Source organism: Schistocerca americana, unplaced genomic scaffold, assembly GCF_021461395.2.
Source record: "Schistocerca americana isolate TAMUIC-IGC-003095 unplaced genomic scaffold, iqSchAmer2.1 HiC_scaffold_738, whole genome shotgun sequence".
NCBI lineage: Eukaryota > Metazoa > Arthropoda > Insecta > Orthoptera > Acrididae > Schistocerca > Schistocerca americana.
The window spans coordinates 52,385-66,018 of NW_025726498.1; the positions used below are offsets into that span (position 1 = coordinate 52,385).

General features: G+C 46.5%; 44 non-coding genes across 44 annotated transcripts; 29 read left to right on the forward strand and 15 right to left on the reverse strand.

Moving 5' to 3' along the window:
- Nucleotides 1–91: 91 nt before the first annotated feature.
- Nucleotides 92–163, reverse strand: Trnaa-cgc. The gene has a single exon. It is a non-coding gene; the product is annotated as a tRNA-Ala (tRNA).
- A 118-nt stretch (nt 164–281) lies between these two features.
- Trnaw-cca lies at nt 282–353 on the forward strand. Its single transcript has one exon. It is a non-coding gene; the product is annotated as a tRNA-Trp (tRNA).
- A 318-nt stretch (nt 354–671) lies between these two features.
- Trnac-gca lies at nt 672–743 on the forward strand. The gene has a single exon. It is a non-coding gene; the product is annotated as a tRNA-Cys (tRNA).
- Nucleotides 744–1,018: 275 nt separating this feature from the next.
- Trnaa-cgc lies at nt 1,019–1,090 on the reverse strand. Its single transcript has one exon. It is a non-coding gene; the product is annotated as a tRNA-Ala (tRNA).
- A 118-nt stretch (nt 1,091–1,208) lies between these two features.
- On the forward strand, nt 1,209–1,280 carry Trnaw-cca. The gene has a single exon. It is a non-coding gene; the product is annotated as a tRNA-Trp (tRNA).
- Nucleotides 1,281–1,598: 318 nt separating this feature from the next.
- Trnac-gca lies at nt 1,599–1,670 on the forward strand. Its single transcript has one exon. It is a non-coding gene; the product is annotated as a tRNA-Cys (tRNA).
- A 275-nt stretch (nt 1,671–1,945) lies between these two features.
- On the reverse strand, nt 1,946–2,017 carry Trnaa-cgc. The gene has a single exon. It is a non-coding gene; the product is annotated as a tRNA-Ala (tRNA).
- A 118-nt stretch (nt 2,018–2,135) lies between these two features.
- Nucleotides 2,136–2,207, forward strand: Trnaw-cca. Its single transcript has one exon. It is a non-coding gene; the product is annotated as a tRNA-Trp (tRNA).
- Nucleotides 2,208–2,525: 318 nt separating this feature from the next.
- On the forward strand, nt 2,526–2,597 carry Trnac-gca. The gene has a single exon. It is a non-coding gene; the product is annotated as a tRNA-Cys (tRNA).
- Nucleotides 2,598–2,872: 275 nt separating this feature from the next.
- Nucleotides 2,873–2,944, reverse strand: Trnaa-cgc. Its single transcript has one exon. It is a non-coding gene; the product is annotated as a tRNA-Ala (tRNA).
- Nucleotides 2,945–3,062: 118 nt separating this feature from the next.
- On the forward strand, nt 3,063–3,134 carry Trnaw-cca. The gene has a single exon. It is a non-coding gene; the product is annotated as a tRNA-Trp (tRNA).
- A 318-nt stretch (nt 3,135–3,452) lies between these two features.
- Trnac-gca lies at nt 3,453–3,524 on the forward strand. The gene has a single exon. It is a non-coding gene; the product is annotated as a tRNA-Cys (tRNA).
- Nucleotides 3,525–3,799: 275 nt separating this feature from the next.
- On the reverse strand, nt 3,800–3,871 carry Trnaa-cgc. The gene has a single exon. It is a non-coding gene; the product is annotated as a tRNA-Ala (tRNA).
- A 118-nt stretch (nt 3,872–3,989) lies between these two features.
- Nucleotides 3,990–4,061, forward strand: Trnaw-cca. Its single transcript has one exon. It is a non-coding gene; the product is annotated as a tRNA-Trp (tRNA).
- Nucleotides 4,062–4,379: 318 nt separating this feature from the next.
- Trnac-gca lies at nt 4,380–4,451 on the forward strand. The gene has a single exon. It is a non-coding gene; the product is annotated as a tRNA-Cys (tRNA).
- A 275-nt stretch (nt 4,452–4,726) lies between these two features.
- On the reverse strand, nt 4,727–4,798 carry Trnaa-cgc. The gene has a single exon. It is a non-coding gene; the product is annotated as a tRNA-Ala (tRNA).
- A 118-nt stretch (nt 4,799–4,916) lies between these two features.
- Trnaw-cca lies at nt 4,917–4,988 on the forward strand. The gene has a single exon. It is a non-coding gene; the product is annotated as a tRNA-Trp (tRNA).
- Nucleotides 4,989–5,306: 318 nt separating this feature from the next.
- Trnac-gca lies at nt 5,307–5,378 on the forward strand. Its single transcript has one exon. It is a non-coding gene; the product is annotated as a tRNA-Cys (tRNA).
- A 275-nt stretch (nt 5,379–5,653) lies between these two features.
- Trnaa-cgc lies at nt 5,654–5,725 on the reverse strand. Its single transcript has one exon. It is a non-coding gene; the product is annotated as a tRNA-Ala (tRNA).
- A 118-nt stretch (nt 5,726–5,843) lies between these two features.
- On the forward strand, nt 5,844–5,915 carry Trnaw-cca. Its single transcript has one exon. It is a non-coding gene; the product is annotated as a tRNA-Trp (tRNA).
- A 318-nt stretch (nt 5,916–6,233) lies between these two features.
- On the forward strand, nt 6,234–6,305 carry Trnac-gca. Its single transcript has one exon. It is a non-coding gene; the product is annotated as a tRNA-Cys (tRNA).
- A 275-nt stretch (nt 6,306–6,580) lies between these two features.
- Trnaa-cgc lies at nt 6,581–6,652 on the reverse strand. The gene has a single exon. It is a non-coding gene; the product is annotated as a tRNA-Ala (tRNA).
- A 118-nt stretch (nt 6,653–6,770) lies between these two features.
- On the forward strand, nt 6,771–6,842 carry Trnaw-cca. Its single transcript has one exon. It is a non-coding gene; the product is annotated as a tRNA-Trp (tRNA).
- Nucleotides 6,843–7,160: 318 nt separating this feature from the next.
- Nucleotides 7,161–7,232, forward strand: Trnac-gca. Its single transcript has one exon. It is a non-coding gene; the product is annotated as a tRNA-Cys (tRNA).
- Nucleotides 7,233–7,507: 275 nt separating this feature from the next.
- Trnaa-cgc lies at nt 7,508–7,579 on the reverse strand. The gene has a single exon. It is a non-coding gene; the product is annotated as a tRNA-Ala (tRNA).
- Nucleotides 7,580–7,697: 118 nt separating this feature from the next.
- Trnaw-cca lies at nt 7,698–7,769 on the forward strand. The gene has a single exon. It is a non-coding gene; the product is annotated as a tRNA-Trp (tRNA).
- Nucleotides 7,770–8,087: 318 nt separating this feature from the next.
- Nucleotides 8,088–8,159, forward strand: Trnac-gca. Its single transcript has one exon. It is a non-coding gene; the product is annotated as a tRNA-Cys (tRNA).
- Nucleotides 8,160–8,434: 275 nt separating this feature from the next.
- On the reverse strand, nt 8,435–8,506 carry Trnaa-cgc. The gene has a single exon. It is a non-coding gene; the product is annotated as a tRNA-Ala (tRNA).
- A 118-nt stretch (nt 8,507–8,624) lies between these two features.
- Trnaw-cca lies at nt 8,625–8,696 on the forward strand. Its single transcript has one exon. It is a non-coding gene; the product is annotated as a tRNA-Trp (tRNA).
- A 318-nt stretch (nt 8,697–9,014) lies between these two features.
- Nucleotides 9,015–9,086, forward strand: Trnac-gca. Its single transcript has one exon. It is a non-coding gene; the product is annotated as a tRNA-Cys (tRNA).
- Nucleotides 9,087–9,361: 275 nt separating this feature from the next.
- Trnaa-cgc lies at nt 9,362–9,433 on the reverse strand. Its single transcript has one exon. It is a non-coding gene; the product is annotated as a tRNA-Ala (tRNA).
- Nucleotides 9,434–9,551: 118 nt separating this feature from the next.
- Nucleotides 9,552–9,623, forward strand: Trnaw-cca. The gene has a single exon. It is a non-coding gene; the product is annotated as a tRNA-Trp (tRNA).
- A 318-nt stretch (nt 9,624–9,941) lies between these two features.
- On the forward strand, nt 9,942–10,013 carry Trnac-gca. Its single transcript has one exon. It is a non-coding gene; the product is annotated as a tRNA-Cys (tRNA).
- Nucleotides 10,014–10,288: 275 nt separating this feature from the next.
- Nucleotides 10,289–10,360, reverse strand: Trnaa-cgc. The gene has a single exon. It is a non-coding gene; the product is annotated as a tRNA-Ala (tRNA).
- A 118-nt stretch (nt 10,361–10,478) lies between these two features.
- Trnaw-cca lies at nt 10,479–10,550 on the forward strand. Its single transcript has one exon. It is a non-coding gene; the product is annotated as a tRNA-Trp (tRNA).
- A 318-nt stretch (nt 10,551–10,868) lies between these two features.
- Nucleotides 10,869–10,940, forward strand: Trnac-gca. Its single transcript has one exon. It is a non-coding gene; the product is annotated as a tRNA-Cys (tRNA).
- A 275-nt stretch (nt 10,941–11,215) lies between these two features.
- Trnaa-cgc lies at nt 11,216–11,287 on the reverse strand. The gene has a single exon. It is a non-coding gene; the product is annotated as a tRNA-Ala (tRNA).
- Nucleotides 11,288–11,405: 118 nt separating this feature from the next.
- On the forward strand, nt 11,406–11,477 carry Trnaw-cca. The gene has a single exon. It is a non-coding gene; the product is annotated as a tRNA-Trp (tRNA).
- A 318-nt stretch (nt 11,478–11,795) lies between these two features.
- Nucleotides 11,796–11,867, forward strand: Trnac-gca. Its single transcript has one exon. It is a non-coding gene; the product is annotated as a tRNA-Cys (tRNA).
- A 275-nt stretch (nt 11,868–12,142) lies between these two features.
- Nucleotides 12,143–12,214, reverse strand: Trnaa-cgc. The gene has a single exon. It is a non-coding gene; the product is annotated as a tRNA-Ala (tRNA).
- Nucleotides 12,215–12,332: 118 nt separating this feature from the next.
- On the forward strand, nt 12,333–12,404 carry Trnaw-cca. Its single transcript has one exon. It is a non-coding gene; the product is annotated as a tRNA-Trp (tRNA).
- Nucleotides 12,405–12,722: 318 nt separating this feature from the next.
- On the forward strand, nt 12,723–12,794 carry Trnac-gca. The gene has a single exon. It is a non-coding gene; the product is annotated as a tRNA-Cys (tRNA).
- Nucleotides 12,795–13,069: 275 nt separating this feature from the next.
- Nucleotides 13,070–13,141, reverse strand: Trnaa-cgc. The gene has a single exon. It is a non-coding gene; the product is annotated as a tRNA-Ala (tRNA).
- Nucleotides 13,142–13,259: 118 nt separating this feature from the next.
- Nucleotides 13,260–13,331, forward strand: Trnaw-cca. Its single transcript has one exon. It is a non-coding gene; the product is annotated as a tRNA-Trp (tRNA).
- The last annotated feature ends 303 nt before the right edge of the window (nt 13,332–13,634 follow it).

Below are 13,634 nucleotides of genomic sequence, written 5' to 3' on the forward strand. Positions count from 1 at the left end.
TTGCTTGGCGGAAGAATCTTGTACACTGAATTTTGTAGAATATGGTGATAGGCAAAAGTTTTCTTGTACCGCTGCACGGAGAAACAAAAATTGGAGGAGCTGGGATTTGAACCCAGGACTTTCTGCATGCGAAGCAGACACTCTACCACTGAGTTACACCCCCGCCAGAGCAAGTACATCTGGGACGAGTGCCTCGTGGATCCTACTGTCATTATTTCTTAGGTTTGAACGGTACAGTAAGTGTTGGAGGAACCTATTCATGACAAGACCTAAGCAGCGTCGACTCCGTGGCGCAACGGTAGCGCGTCTGACTCCAGATCAGAAGGTTGCGTGTTCAAATCACGTCGGGGTCACAATGAAATTTTCGTTTACGGAAGCCATAGGCGAGTATGTCAGTTTAATCAGATACCAAACGATTACGGAGAACGGACGAACAGAACTTGCTTGAAAAAAGCTACTAGTGCAATTTTCGCGTTCTGACATTAAGGTGAAGGCGCCGACTCGCACGTTCTCCAGGCGCGAAGTGTCTAGTATTTTTGATATTTATATCGTTTAACGCTAATATATAACTGAGAGATAATGATTACGCAATATTTTGCTCGATTAGACGTCTTTAGCCAGGCAGAGTATAATACTTTTCCTTAAGTTATGGGAACAGAAAGATCGTGAAAGGGGGTATAGCTCAGTCGTAGAGCATTCGACTGCAGATCGAGAGGTCCCCGGTTCAATCCCGAGTGCCCCCTTCATTTTTCAGTATCTCGAAAAAACAAATGACGATTGTCGCGGTGAGTTGCAAATGCATGTTTGAGATGCACCCTGCACGCCATACCGAAGGCTTTGGAGCAACATTTCAATGGGGGGGATCGCAGCCCAGAGTCTTGCAGGTCATCGTCCTCCCGCCATGAGGTCGAACTGTACGAAATCCACTTGCTTGGCGGAAGAATCTTGTACACTGAATTTTGTAGAATATGGTGATAGGCAAAAGTTTTCTTGTACCGCTGCACGGAGAAACAAAAATTGGAGGAGCTGGGATTTGAACCCAGGACTTTCTGCATGCGAAGCAGACACTCTACCACTGAGTTACACCCCCGCCAGAGCAAGTACATCTGGGACGAGTGCCTCGTGGATCCTACTGTCATTATTTCTTAGGTTTGAACGGTACAGTAAGTGTTGGAGGAACCTATTCATGACAAGACCTAAGCAGCGTCGACTCCGTGGCGCAACGGTAGCGCGTCTGACTCCAGATCAGAAGGTTGCGTGTTCAAATCACGTCGGGGTCACAATGAAATTTTCGTTTACGGAAGCCATAGGCGAGTATGTCAGTTTAATCAGATACCAAACGATTACGGAGAACGGACGAACAGAACTTGCTTGAAAAAAGCTACTAGTGCAATTTTCGCGTTCTGACATTAAGGTGAAGGCGCCGACTCGCACGTTCTCCAGGCGCGAAGTGTCTAGTATTTTTGATATTTATATCGTTTAACGCTAATATATAACTGAGAGATAATGATTACGCAATATTTTGCTCGATTAGACGTCTTTAGCCAGGCAGAGTATAATACTTTTCCTTAAGTTATGGGAACAGAAAGATCGTGAAAGGGGGTATAGCTCAGTCGTAGAGCATTCGACTGCAGATCGAGAGGTCCCCGGTTCAATCCCGGGTGCCCCCTTCATTTTTCAGTATCTCGAAAAAACAAATGACGATTGTCGCGGTGAGTTGCAAATGCATGTTTGAGATGCACCCTGCACGCCATACCGAAGGCTTTGGAGCAACATTTCAATGGGGGGGATCGCAGCCCAGAGTCTTGCAGGTCATCGTCCTCCCGCCATGAGGTCGAACTGTACGAAATCCACTTGCTTGGCGGAAGAATCTTGTACACTGAATTTTGTAGAATATGGTGATAGGCAAAAGTTTTCTTGTACCGCTGCACGGAGAAACAAAAATTGGAGGAGCTGGGATTTGAACCCAGGACTTTCTGCATGCGAAGCAGACACTCTACCACTGAGTTACACCCCCGCCAGAGCAAGTACATCTGGGACGAGTGCCTCGTGGATCCTACTGTCATTATTTCTTAGGTTTGAACGGTACAGTAAGTGTTGGAGGAACCTATTCATGACAAGACCTAAGCAGCGTCGACTCCGTGGCGCAACGGTAGCGCGTCTGACTCCAGATCAGAAGGTTGCGTGTTCAAATCACGTCGGGGTCACAATGAAATTTTCGTTTACGGAAGCCATAGGCGAGTATGTCAGTTTAATCAGATACCAAACGATTACGGAGAACGGACGAACAGAACTTGCTTGAAAAAAGCTACTAGTGCAATTTTCGCGTTCTGACATTAAGGTGAAGGCGCCGACTCGCACGTTCTCCAGGCGCGAAGTGTCTAGTATTTTTGATATTTATATCGTTTAACGCTAATATATAACTGAGAGATAATGATTACGCAATATTTTGCTCGATTAGACGTCTTTAGCCAGGCAGAGTATAATACTTTTCCTTAAGTTATGGGAACAGAAAGATCGTGAAAGGGGGTATAGCTCAGTCGTAGAGCATTCGACTGCAGATCGAGAGGTCCCCGGTTCAATCCCGGGTGCCCCCTTCATTTTTCAGTATCTCGAAAAAACAAATGACGATTGTCGCGGTGAGTTGCAAATGCATGTTTGAGATGCACCCTGCACGCCATACCGAAGGCTTTGGAGCAACATTTCAATGGGGGGGATCGCAGCCCAGAGTCTTGCAGGTCATCGTCCTCCCGCCATGAGGTCGAACTGTACGAAATCCACTTGCTTGGCGGAAGAATCTTGTACACTGAATTTTGTAGAATATGGTGATAGGCAAAAGTTTTCTTGTACCGCTGCACGGAGAAACAAAAATTGGAGGAGCTGGGATTTGAACCCAGGACTTTCTGCATGCGAAGCAGACACTCTACCACTGAGTTACACCCCCGCCAGAGCAAGTACATCTGGGACGAGTGCCTCGTGGATCCTACTGTCATTATTTCTTAGGTTTGAACGGTACAGTAAGTGTTGGAGGAACCTATTCATGACAAGACCTAAGCAGCGTCGACTCCGTGGCGCAACGGTAGCGCGTCTGACTCCAGATCAGAAGGTTGCGTGTTCAAATCACGTCGGGGTCACAATGAAATTTTCGTTTACGGAAGCCATAGGCGAGTATGTCAGTTTAATCAGATACCAAACGATTACGGAGAACGGACGAACAGAACTTGCTTGAAAAAAGCTACTAGTGCAATTTTCGCGTTCTGACATTAAGGTGAAGGCGCCGACTCGCACGTTCTCCAGGCGCGAAGTGTCTAGTATTTTTGATATTTATATCGTTTAACGCTAATATATAACTGAGAGATAATGATTACGCAATATTTTGCTCGATTAGACGTCTTTAGCCAGGCAGAGTATAATACTTTTCCTTAAGTTATGGGAACAGAAAGATCGTGAAAGGGGGTATAGCTCAGTCGTAGAGCATTCGACTGCAGATCGAGAGGTCCCCGGTTCAATCCCGGGTGCCCCCTTCATTTTTCAGTATCTCGAAAAAACAAATGACGATTGTCGCGGTGAGTTGCAAATGCATGTTTGAGATGCACCCTGCACGCCATACCGAAGGCTTTGGAGCAACATTTCAATGGGGGGGATCGCAGCCCAGAGTCTTGCAGGTCATCGTCCTCCCGCCATGAGGTCGAACTGTACGAAATCCACTTGCTTGGCGGAAGAATCTTGTACACTGAATTTTGTAGAATATGGTGATAGGCAAAAGTTTTCTTGTACCGCTGCACGGAGAAACAAAAATTGGAGGAGCTGGGATTTGAACCCAGGACTTTCTGCATGCGAAGCAGACACTCTACCACTGAGTTACACCCCCGCCAGAGCAAGTACATCTGGGACGAGTGCCTCGTGGATCCTACTGTCATTATTTCTTAGGTTTGAACGGTACAGTAAGTGTTGGAGGAACCTATTCATGACAAGACCTAAGCAGCGTCGACTCCGTGGCGCAACGGTAGCGCGTCTGACTCCAGATCAGAAGGTTGCGTGTTCAAATCACGTCGGGGTCACAATGAAATTTTCGTTTACGGAAGCCATAGGCGAGTATGTCAGTTTAATCAGATACCAAACGATTACGGAGAACGGACGAACAGAACTTGCTTGAAAAAAGCTACTAGTGCAATTTTCGCGTTCTGACATTAAGGTGAAGGCGCCGACTCGCACGTTCTCCAGGCGCGAAGTGTCTAGTATTTTTGATATTTATATCGTTTAACGCTAATATATAACTGAGAGATAATGATTACGCAATATTTTGCTCGATTAGACGTCTTTAGCCAGGCAGAGTATAATACTTTTCCTTAAGTTATGGGAACAGAAAGATCGTGAAAGGGGGTATAGCTCAGTCGTAGAGCATTCGACTGCAGATCGAGAGGTCCCCGGTTCAATCCCGGGTGCCCCCTTCATTTTTCAGTATCTCGAAAAAACAAATGACGATTGTCGCGGTGAGTTGCAAATGCATGTTTGAGATGCACCCTGCACGCCATACCGAAGGCTTTGGAGCAACATTTCAATGGGGGGGATCGCAGCCCAGAGTCTTGCAGGTCATCGTCCTCCCGCCATGAGGTCGAACTGTACGAAATCCACTTGCTTGGCGGAAGAATCTTGTACACTGAATTTTGTAGAATATGGTGATAGGCAAAAGTTTTCTTGTACCGCTGCACGGAGAAACAAAAATTGGAGGAGCTGGGATTTGAACCCAGGACTTTCTGCATGCGAAGCAGACACTCTACCACTGAGTTACACCCCCGCCAGAGCAAGTACATCTGGGACGAGTGCCTCGTGGATCCTACTGTCATTATTTCTTAGGTTTGAACGGTACAGTAAGTGTTGGAGGAACCTATTCATGACAAGACCTAAGCAGCGTCGACTCCGTGGCGCAACGGTAGCGCGTCTGACTCCAGATCAGAAGGTTGCGTGTTCAAATCACGTCGGGGTCACAATGAAATTTTCGTTTACGGAAGCCATAGGCGAGTATGTCAGTTTAATCAGATACCAAACGATTACGGAGAACGGACGAACAGAACTTGCTTGAAAAAAGCTACTAGTGCAATTTTCGCGTTCTGACATTAAGGTGAAGGCGCCGACTCGCACGTTCTCCAGGCGCGAAGTGTCTAGTATTTTTGATATTTATATCGTTTAACGCTAATATATAACTGAGAGATAATGATTACGCAATATTTTGCTCGATTAGACGTCTTTAGCCAGGCAGAGTATAATACTTTTCCTTAAGTTATGGGAACAGAAAGATCGTGAAAGGGGGTATAGCTCAGTCGTAGAGCATTCGACTGCAGATCGAGAGGTCCCCGGTTCAATCCCGGGTGCCCCCTTCATTTTTCAGTATCTCGAAAAAACAAATGACGATTGTCGCGGTGAGTTGCAAATGCATGTTTGAGATGCACCCTGCACGCCATACCGAAGGCTTTGGAGCAACATTTCAATGGGGGGGATCGCAGCCCAGAGTCTTGCAGGTCATCGTCCTCCCGCCATGAGGTCGAACTGTACGAAATCCACTTGCTTGGCGGAAGAATCTTGTACACTGAATTTTGTAGAATATGGTGATAGGCAAAAGTTTTCTTGTACCGCTGCACGGAGAAACAAAAATTGGAGGAGCTGGGATTTGAACCCAGGACTTTCTGCATGCGAAGCAGACACTCTACCACTGAGTTACACCCCCGCCAGAGCAAGTACATCTGGGACGAGTGCCTCGTGGATCCTACTGTCATTATTTCTTAGGTTTGAACGGTACAGTAAGTGTTGGAGGAACCTATTCATGACAAGACCTAAGCAGCGTCGACTCCGTGGCGCAACGGTAGCGCGTCTGACTCCAGATCAGAAGGTTGCGTGTTCAAATCACGTCGGGGTCACAATGAAATTTTCGTTTACGGAAGCCATAGGCGAGTATGTCAGTTTAATCAGATACCAAACGATTACGGAGAACGGACGAACAGAACTTGCTTGAAAAAAGCTACTAGTGCAATTTTCGCGTTCTGACATTAAGGTGAAGGCGCCGACTCGCACGTTCTCCAGGCGCGAAGTGTCTAGTATTTTTGATATTTATATCGTTTAACGCTAATATATAACTGAGAGATAATGATTACGCAATATTTTGCTCGATTAGACGTCTTTAGCCAGGCAGAGTATAATACTTTTCCTTAAGTTATGGGAACAGAAAGATCGTGAAAGGGGGTATAGCTCAGTCGTAGAGCATTCGACTGCAGATCGAGAGGTCCCCGGTTCAATCCCGGGTGCCCCCTTCATTTTTCAGTATCTCGAAAAAACAAATGACGATTGTCGCGGTGAGTTGCAAATGCATGTTTGAGATGCACCCTGCACGCCATACCGAAGGCTTTGGAGCAACATTTCAATGGGGGGGATCGCAGCCCAGAGTCTTGCAGGTCATCGTCCTCCCGCCATGAGGTCGAACTGTACGAAATCCACTTGCTTGGCGGAAGAATCTTGTACACTGAATTTTGTAGAATATGGTGATAGGCAAAAGTTTTCTTGTACCGCTGCACGGAGAAACAAAAATTGGAGGAGCTGGGATTTGAACCCAGGACTTTCTGCATGCGAAGCAGACACTCTACCACTGAGTTACACCCCCGCCAGAGCAAGTACATCTGGGACGAGTGCCTCGTGGATCCTACTGTCATTATTTCTTAGGTTTGAACGGTACAGTAAGTGTTGGAGGAACCTATTCATGACAAGACCTAAGCAGCGTCGACTCCGTGGCGCAACGGTAGCGCGTCTGACTCCAGATCAGAAGGTTGCGTGTTCAAATCACGTCGGGGTCACAATGAAATTTTCGTTTACGGAAGCCATAGGCGAGTATGTCAGTTTAATCAGATACCAAACGATTACGGAGAACGGACGAACAGAACTTGCTTGAAAAAAGCTACTAGTGCAATTTTCGCGTTCTGACATTAAGGTGAAGGCGCCGACTCGCACGTTCTCCAGGCGCGAAGTGTCTAGTATTTTTGATATTTATATCGTTTAACGCTAATATATAACTGAGAGATAATGATTACGCAATATTTTGCTCGATTAGACGTCTTTAGCCAGGCAGAGTATAATACTTTTCCTTAAGTTATGGGAACAGAAAGATCGTGAAAGGGGGTATAGCTCAGTCGTAGAGCATTCGACTGCAGATCGAGAGGTCCCCGGTTCAATCCCGGGTGCCCCCTTCATTTTTCAGTATCTCGAAAAAACAAATGACGATTGTCGCGGTGAGTTGCAAATGCATGTTTGAGATGCACCCTGCACGCCATACCGAAGGCTTTGGAGCAACATTTCAATGGGGGGGATCGCAGCCCAGAGTCTTGCAGGTCATCGTCCTCCCGCCATGAGGTCGAACTGTACGAAATCCACTTGCTTGGCGGAAGAATCTTGTACACTGAATTTTGTAGAATATGGTGATAGGCAAAAGTTTTCTTGTACCGCTGCACGGAGAAACAAAAATTGGAGGAGCTGGGATTTGAACCCAGGACTTTCTGCATGCGAAGCAGACACTCTACCACTGAGTTACACCCCCGCCAGAGCAAGTACATCTGGGACGAGTGCCTCGTGGATCCTACTGTCATTATTTCTTAGGTTTGAACGGTACAGTAAGTGTTGGAGGAACCTATTCATGACAAGACCTAAGCAGCGTCGACTCCGTGGCGCAACGGTAGCGCGTCTGACTCCAGATCAGAAGGTTGCGTGTTCAAATCACGTCGGGGTCACAATGAAATTTTCGTTTACGGAAGCCATAGGCGAGTATGTCAGTTTAATCAGATACCAAACGATTACGGAGAACGGACGAACAGAACTTGCTTGAAAAAAGCTACTAGTGCAATTTTCGCGTTCTGACATTAAGGTGAAGGCGCCGACTCGCACGTTCTCCAGGCGCGAAGTGTCTAGTATTTTTGATATTTATATCGTTTAACGCTAATATATAACTGAGAGATAATGATTACGCAATATTTTGCTCGATTAGACGTCTTTAGCCAGGCAGAGTATAATACTTTTCCTTAAGTTATGGGAACAGAAAGATCGTGAAAGGGGGTATAGCTCAGTCGTAGAGCATTCGACTGCAGATCGAGAGGTCCCCGGTTCAATCCCGGGTGCCCCCTTCATTTTTCAGTATCTCGAAAAAACAAATGACGATTGTCGCGGTGAGTTGCAAATGCATGTTTGAGATGCACCCTGCACGCCATACCGAAGGCTTTGGAGCAACATTTCAATGGGGGGGATCGCAGCCCAGAGTCTTGCAGGTCATCGTCCTCCCGCCATGAGGTCGAACTGTACGAAATCCACTTGCTTGGCGGAAGAATCTTGTACACTGAATTTTGTAGAATATGGTGATAGGCAAAAGTTTTCTTGTACCGCTGCACGGAGAAACAAAAATTGGAGGAGCTGGGATTTGAACCCAGGACTTTCTGCATGCGAAGCAGACACTCTACCACTGAGTTACACCCCCGCCAGAGCAAGTACATCTGGGACGAGTGCCTCGTGGATCCTACTGTCATTATTTCTTAGGTTTGAACGGTACAGTAAGTGTTGGAGGAACCTATTCATGACAAGACCTAAGCAGCGTCGACTCCGTGGCGCAACGGTAGCGCGTCTGACTCCAGATCAGAAGGTTGCGTGTTCAAATCACGTCGGGGTCACAATGAAATTTTCGTTTACGGAAGCCATAGGCGAGTATGTCAGTTTAATCAGATACCAAACGATTACGGAGAACGGACGAACAGAACTTGCTTGAAAAAAGCTACTAGTGCAATTTTCGCGTTCTGACATTAAGGTGAAGGCGCCGACTCGCACGTTCTCCAGGCGCGAAGTGTCTAGTATTTTTGATATTTATATCGTTTAACGCTAATATATAACTGAGAGATAATGATTACGCAATATTTTGCTCGATTAGACGTCTTTAGCCAGGCAGAGTATAATACTTTTCCTTAAGTTATGGGAACAGAAAGATCGTGAAAGGGGGTATAGCTCAGTCGTAGAGCATTCGACTGCAGATCGAGAGGTCCCCGGTTCAATCCCGGGTGCCCCCTTCATTTTTCAGTATCTCGAAAAAACAAATGACGATTGTCGCGGTGAGTTGCAAATGCATGTTTGAGATGCACCCTGCACGCCATACCGAAGGCTTTGGAGCAACATTTCAATGGGGGGGATCGCAGCCCAGAGTCTTGCAGGTCATCGTCCTCCCGCCATGAGGTCGAACTGTACGAAATCCACTTGCTTGGCGGAAGAATCTTGTACACTGAATTTTGTAGAATATGGTGATAGGCAAAAGTTTTCTTGTACCGCTGCACGGAGAAACAAAAATTGGAGGAGCTGGGATTTGAACCCAGGACTTTCTGCATGCGAAGCAGACACTCTACCACTGAGTTACACCCCCGCCAGAGCAAGTACATCTGGGACGAGTGCCTCGTGGATCCTACTGTCATTATTTCTTAGGTTTGAACGGTACAGTAAGTGTTGGAGGAACCTATTCATGACAAGACCTAAGCAGCGTCGACTCCGTGGCGCAACGGTAGCGCGTCTGACTCCAGATCAGAAGGTTGCGTGTTCAAATCACGTCGGGGTCACAATGAAATTTTCGTTTACGGAAGCCATAGGCGAGTATGTCAGTTTAATCAGATACCAAACGATTACGGAGAACGGACGAACAGAACTTGCTTGAAAAAAGCTACTAGTGCAATTTTCGCGTTCTGACATTAAGGTGAAGGCGCCGACTCGCACGTTCTCCAGGCGCGAAGTGTCTAGTATTTTTGATATTTATATCGTTTAACGCTAATATATAACTGAGAGATAATGATTACGCAATATTTTGCTCGATTAGACGTCTTTAGCCAGGCAGAGTATAATACTTTTCCTTAAGTTATGGGAACAGAAAGATCGTGAAAGGGGGTATAGCTCAGTCGTAGAGCATTCGACTGCAGATCGAGAGGTCCCCGGTTCAATCCCGGGTGCCCCCTTCATTTTTCAGTATCTCGAAAAAACAAATGACGATTGTCGCGGTGAGTTGCAAATGCATGTTTGAGATGCACCCTGCACGCCATACCGAAGGCTTTGGAGCAACATTTCAATGGGGGGGATCGCAGCCCAGAGTCTTGCAGGTCATCGTCCTCCCGCCATGAGGTCGAACTGTACGAAATCCACTTGCTTGGCGGAAGAATCTTGTACACTGAATTTTGTAGAATATGGTGATAGGCAAAAGTTTTCTTGTACCGCTGCACGGAGAAACAAAAATTGGAGGAGCTGGGATTTGAACCCAGGACTTTCTGCATGCGAAGCAGACACTCTACCACTGAGTTACACCCCCGCCAGAGCAAGTACATCTGGGACGAGTGCCTCGTGGATCCTACTGTCATTATTTCTTAGGTTTGAACGGTACAGTAAGTGTTGGAGGAACCTATTCATGACAAGACCTAAGCAGCGTCGACTCCGTGGCGCAACGGTAGCGCGTCTGACTCCAGATCAGAAGGTTGCGTGTTCAAATCACGTCGGGGTCACAATGAAATTTTCGTTTACGGAAGCCATAGGCGAGTATGTCAGTTTAATCAGATACCAAACGATTACGGAGAACGGACGAACAGAACTTGCTTGAAAAAAGCTACTAGTGCAATTTTCGCGTTCTGACATTAAGGTGAAGGCGCCGACTCGCACGTTCTCCAGGCGCGAAGTGTCTAGTATTTTTGATATTTATATCGTTTAACGCTAATATATAACTGAGAGATAATGATTACGCAATATTTTGCTCGATTAGACGTCTTTAGCCAGGCAGAGTATAATACTTTTCCTTAAGTTATGGGAACAGAAAGATCGTGAAAGGGGGTATAGCTCAGTCGTAGAGCATTCGACTGCAGATCGAGAGGTCCCCGGTTCAATCCCGGGTGCCCCCTTCATTTTTCAGTATCTCGAAAAAACAAATGACGATTGTCGCGGTGAGTTGCAAATGCATGTTTGAGATGCACCCTGCACGCCATACCGAAGGCTTTGGAGCAACATTTCAATGGGGGGGATCGCAGCCCAGAGTCTTGCAGGTCATCGTCCTCCCGCCATGAGGTCGAACTGTACGAAATCCACTTGCTTGGCGGAAGAATCTTGTACACTGAATTTTGTAGAATATGGTGATAGGCAAAAGTTTTCTTGTACCGCTGCACGGAGAAACAAAAATTGGAGGAGCTGGGATTTGAACCCAGGACTTTCTGCATGCGAAGCAGACACTCTACCACTGAGTTACACCCCCGCCAGAGCAAGTACATCTGGGACGAGTGCCTCGTGGATCCTACTGTCATTATTTCTTAGGTTTGAACGGTACAGTAAGTGTTGGAGGAACCTATTCATGACAAGACCTAAGCAGCGTCGACTCCGTGGCGCAACGGTAGCGCGTCTGACTCCAGATCAGAAGGTTGCGTGTTCAAATCACGTCGGGGTCACAATGAAATTTTCGTTTACGGAAGCCATAGGCGAGTATGTCAGTTTAATCAGATACCAAACGATTACGGAGAACGGACGAACAGAACTTGCTTGAAAAAAGCTACTAGTGCAATTTTCGCGTTCTGACATTAAGGTGAAGGCGCCGACTCGCACGTTCTCCAGGCGCGAAGTGTCTAGTATTTTTGATATTTATATCGTTTAACGCTAATATATAACTGAGAGATAATGATTACGCAATATTTTGCTCGATTAGACGTCTTTAGCCAGGCAGAGTATAATACTTTTCCTTAAGTTATGGGAACAGAAAGATCGTGAAAGGGGGTATAGCTCAGTCGTAGAGCATTCGACTGCAGATCGAGAGGTCCCCGGTTCAATCCCGGGTGCCCCCTTCATTTTTCAGTATCTCGAAAAAACAAATGACGATTGTCGCGGTGAGTTGCAAATGCATGTTTGAGATGCACCCTGCACGCCATACCGAAGGCTTTGGAGCAACATTTCAATGGGGGGGATCGCAGCCCAGAGTCTTGCAGGTCATCGTCCTCCCGCCATGAGGTCGAACTGTACGAAATCCACTTGCTTGGCGGAAGAATCTTGTACACTGAATTTTGTAGAATATGGTGATAGGCAAAAGTTTTCTTGTACCGCTGCACGGAGAAACAAAAATTGGAGGAGCTGGGATTTGAACCCAGGACTTTCTGCATGCGAAGCAGACACTCTACCACTGAGTTACACCCCCGCCAGAGCAAGTACATCTGGGACGAGTGCCTCGTGGATCCTACTGTCATTATTTCTTAGGTTTGAACGGTACAGTAAGTGTTGGAGGAACCTATTCATGACAAGACCTAAGCAGCGTCGACTCCGTGGCGCAACGGTAGCGCGTCTGACTCCAGATCAGAAGGTTGCGTGTTCAAATCACGTCGGGGTCACAATGAAATTTTCGTTTACGGAAGCCATAGGCGAGTATGTCAGTTTAATCAGATACCAAACGATTACGGAGAACGGACGAACAGAACTTGCTTGAAAAAAGCTACTAGTGCAATTTTCGCGTTCTGACATTAAGGTGAAGGCGCCGACTCGCACGTTCTCCAGGCGCGAAGTGTCTAGTATTTTTGATATTTATATCGTTTAACGCTAATATATAACTGAGAGATAATGATTACGCAATATTTTGCTCGATTAGACGTCTTTAGCCAGGCAGAGTATAATACTTTTCCTTAAGTTATGGGAACAGAAAGATCGTGAAAGGGGGTATAGCTCAGTCGTAGAGCATTCGACTGCAGATCGAGAGGTCCCCGGTTCAATCCCGGGTGCCCCCTTCATTTTTCAGTATCTCGAAAAAACAAATGACGATTGTCGCGGTGAGTTGCAAATGCATGTTTGAGATGCACCCTGCACGCCATACCGAAGGCTTTGGAGCAACATTTCAATGGGGGGGATCGCAGCCCAGAGTCTTGCAGGTCATCGTCCTCCCGCCATGAGGTCGAACTGTACGAAATCCACTTGCTTGGCGGAAGAATCTTGTACACTGAATTTTGTAGAATATGGTGATAGGCAAAAGTTTTCTTGTACCGCTGCACGGAGAAACAAAAATTGGAGGAGCTGGGATTTGAACCCAGGACTTTCTGCATGCGAAGCAGACACTCTACCACTGAGTTACACCCCCGCCAGAGCAAGTACATCTGGGACGAGTGCCTCGTGGATCCTACTGTCATTATTTCTTAGGTTTGAACGGTACAGTAAGTGTTGGAGGAACCTATTCATGACAAGACCTAAGCAGCGTCGACTCCGTGGCGCAACGGTAGCGCGTCTGACTCCAGATCAGAAGGTTGCGTGTTCAAATCACGTCGGGGTCACAATGAAATTTTCGTTTACGGAAGCCATAGGCGAGTATGTCAGTTTAATCAGATACCAAACGATTACGGAGAACGGACGAACAGAACTTGCTTGAAAAAAGCTACTAGTGCAATTTTCGCGTTCTGACATTAAGGTGAAGGCGCCGACTCGCACGTTCTCCAGGCGCGAAGTGTCTAGTATTTTTGATATTTATATCGTTTAACGCTAATATATAACTGAGAGATAATGATTACGCAATATTTTGCTCGATTAGACGTCTTTAGCCAGGCAGAGTATAATACTTTTCCTTAAGTTATGGGAAC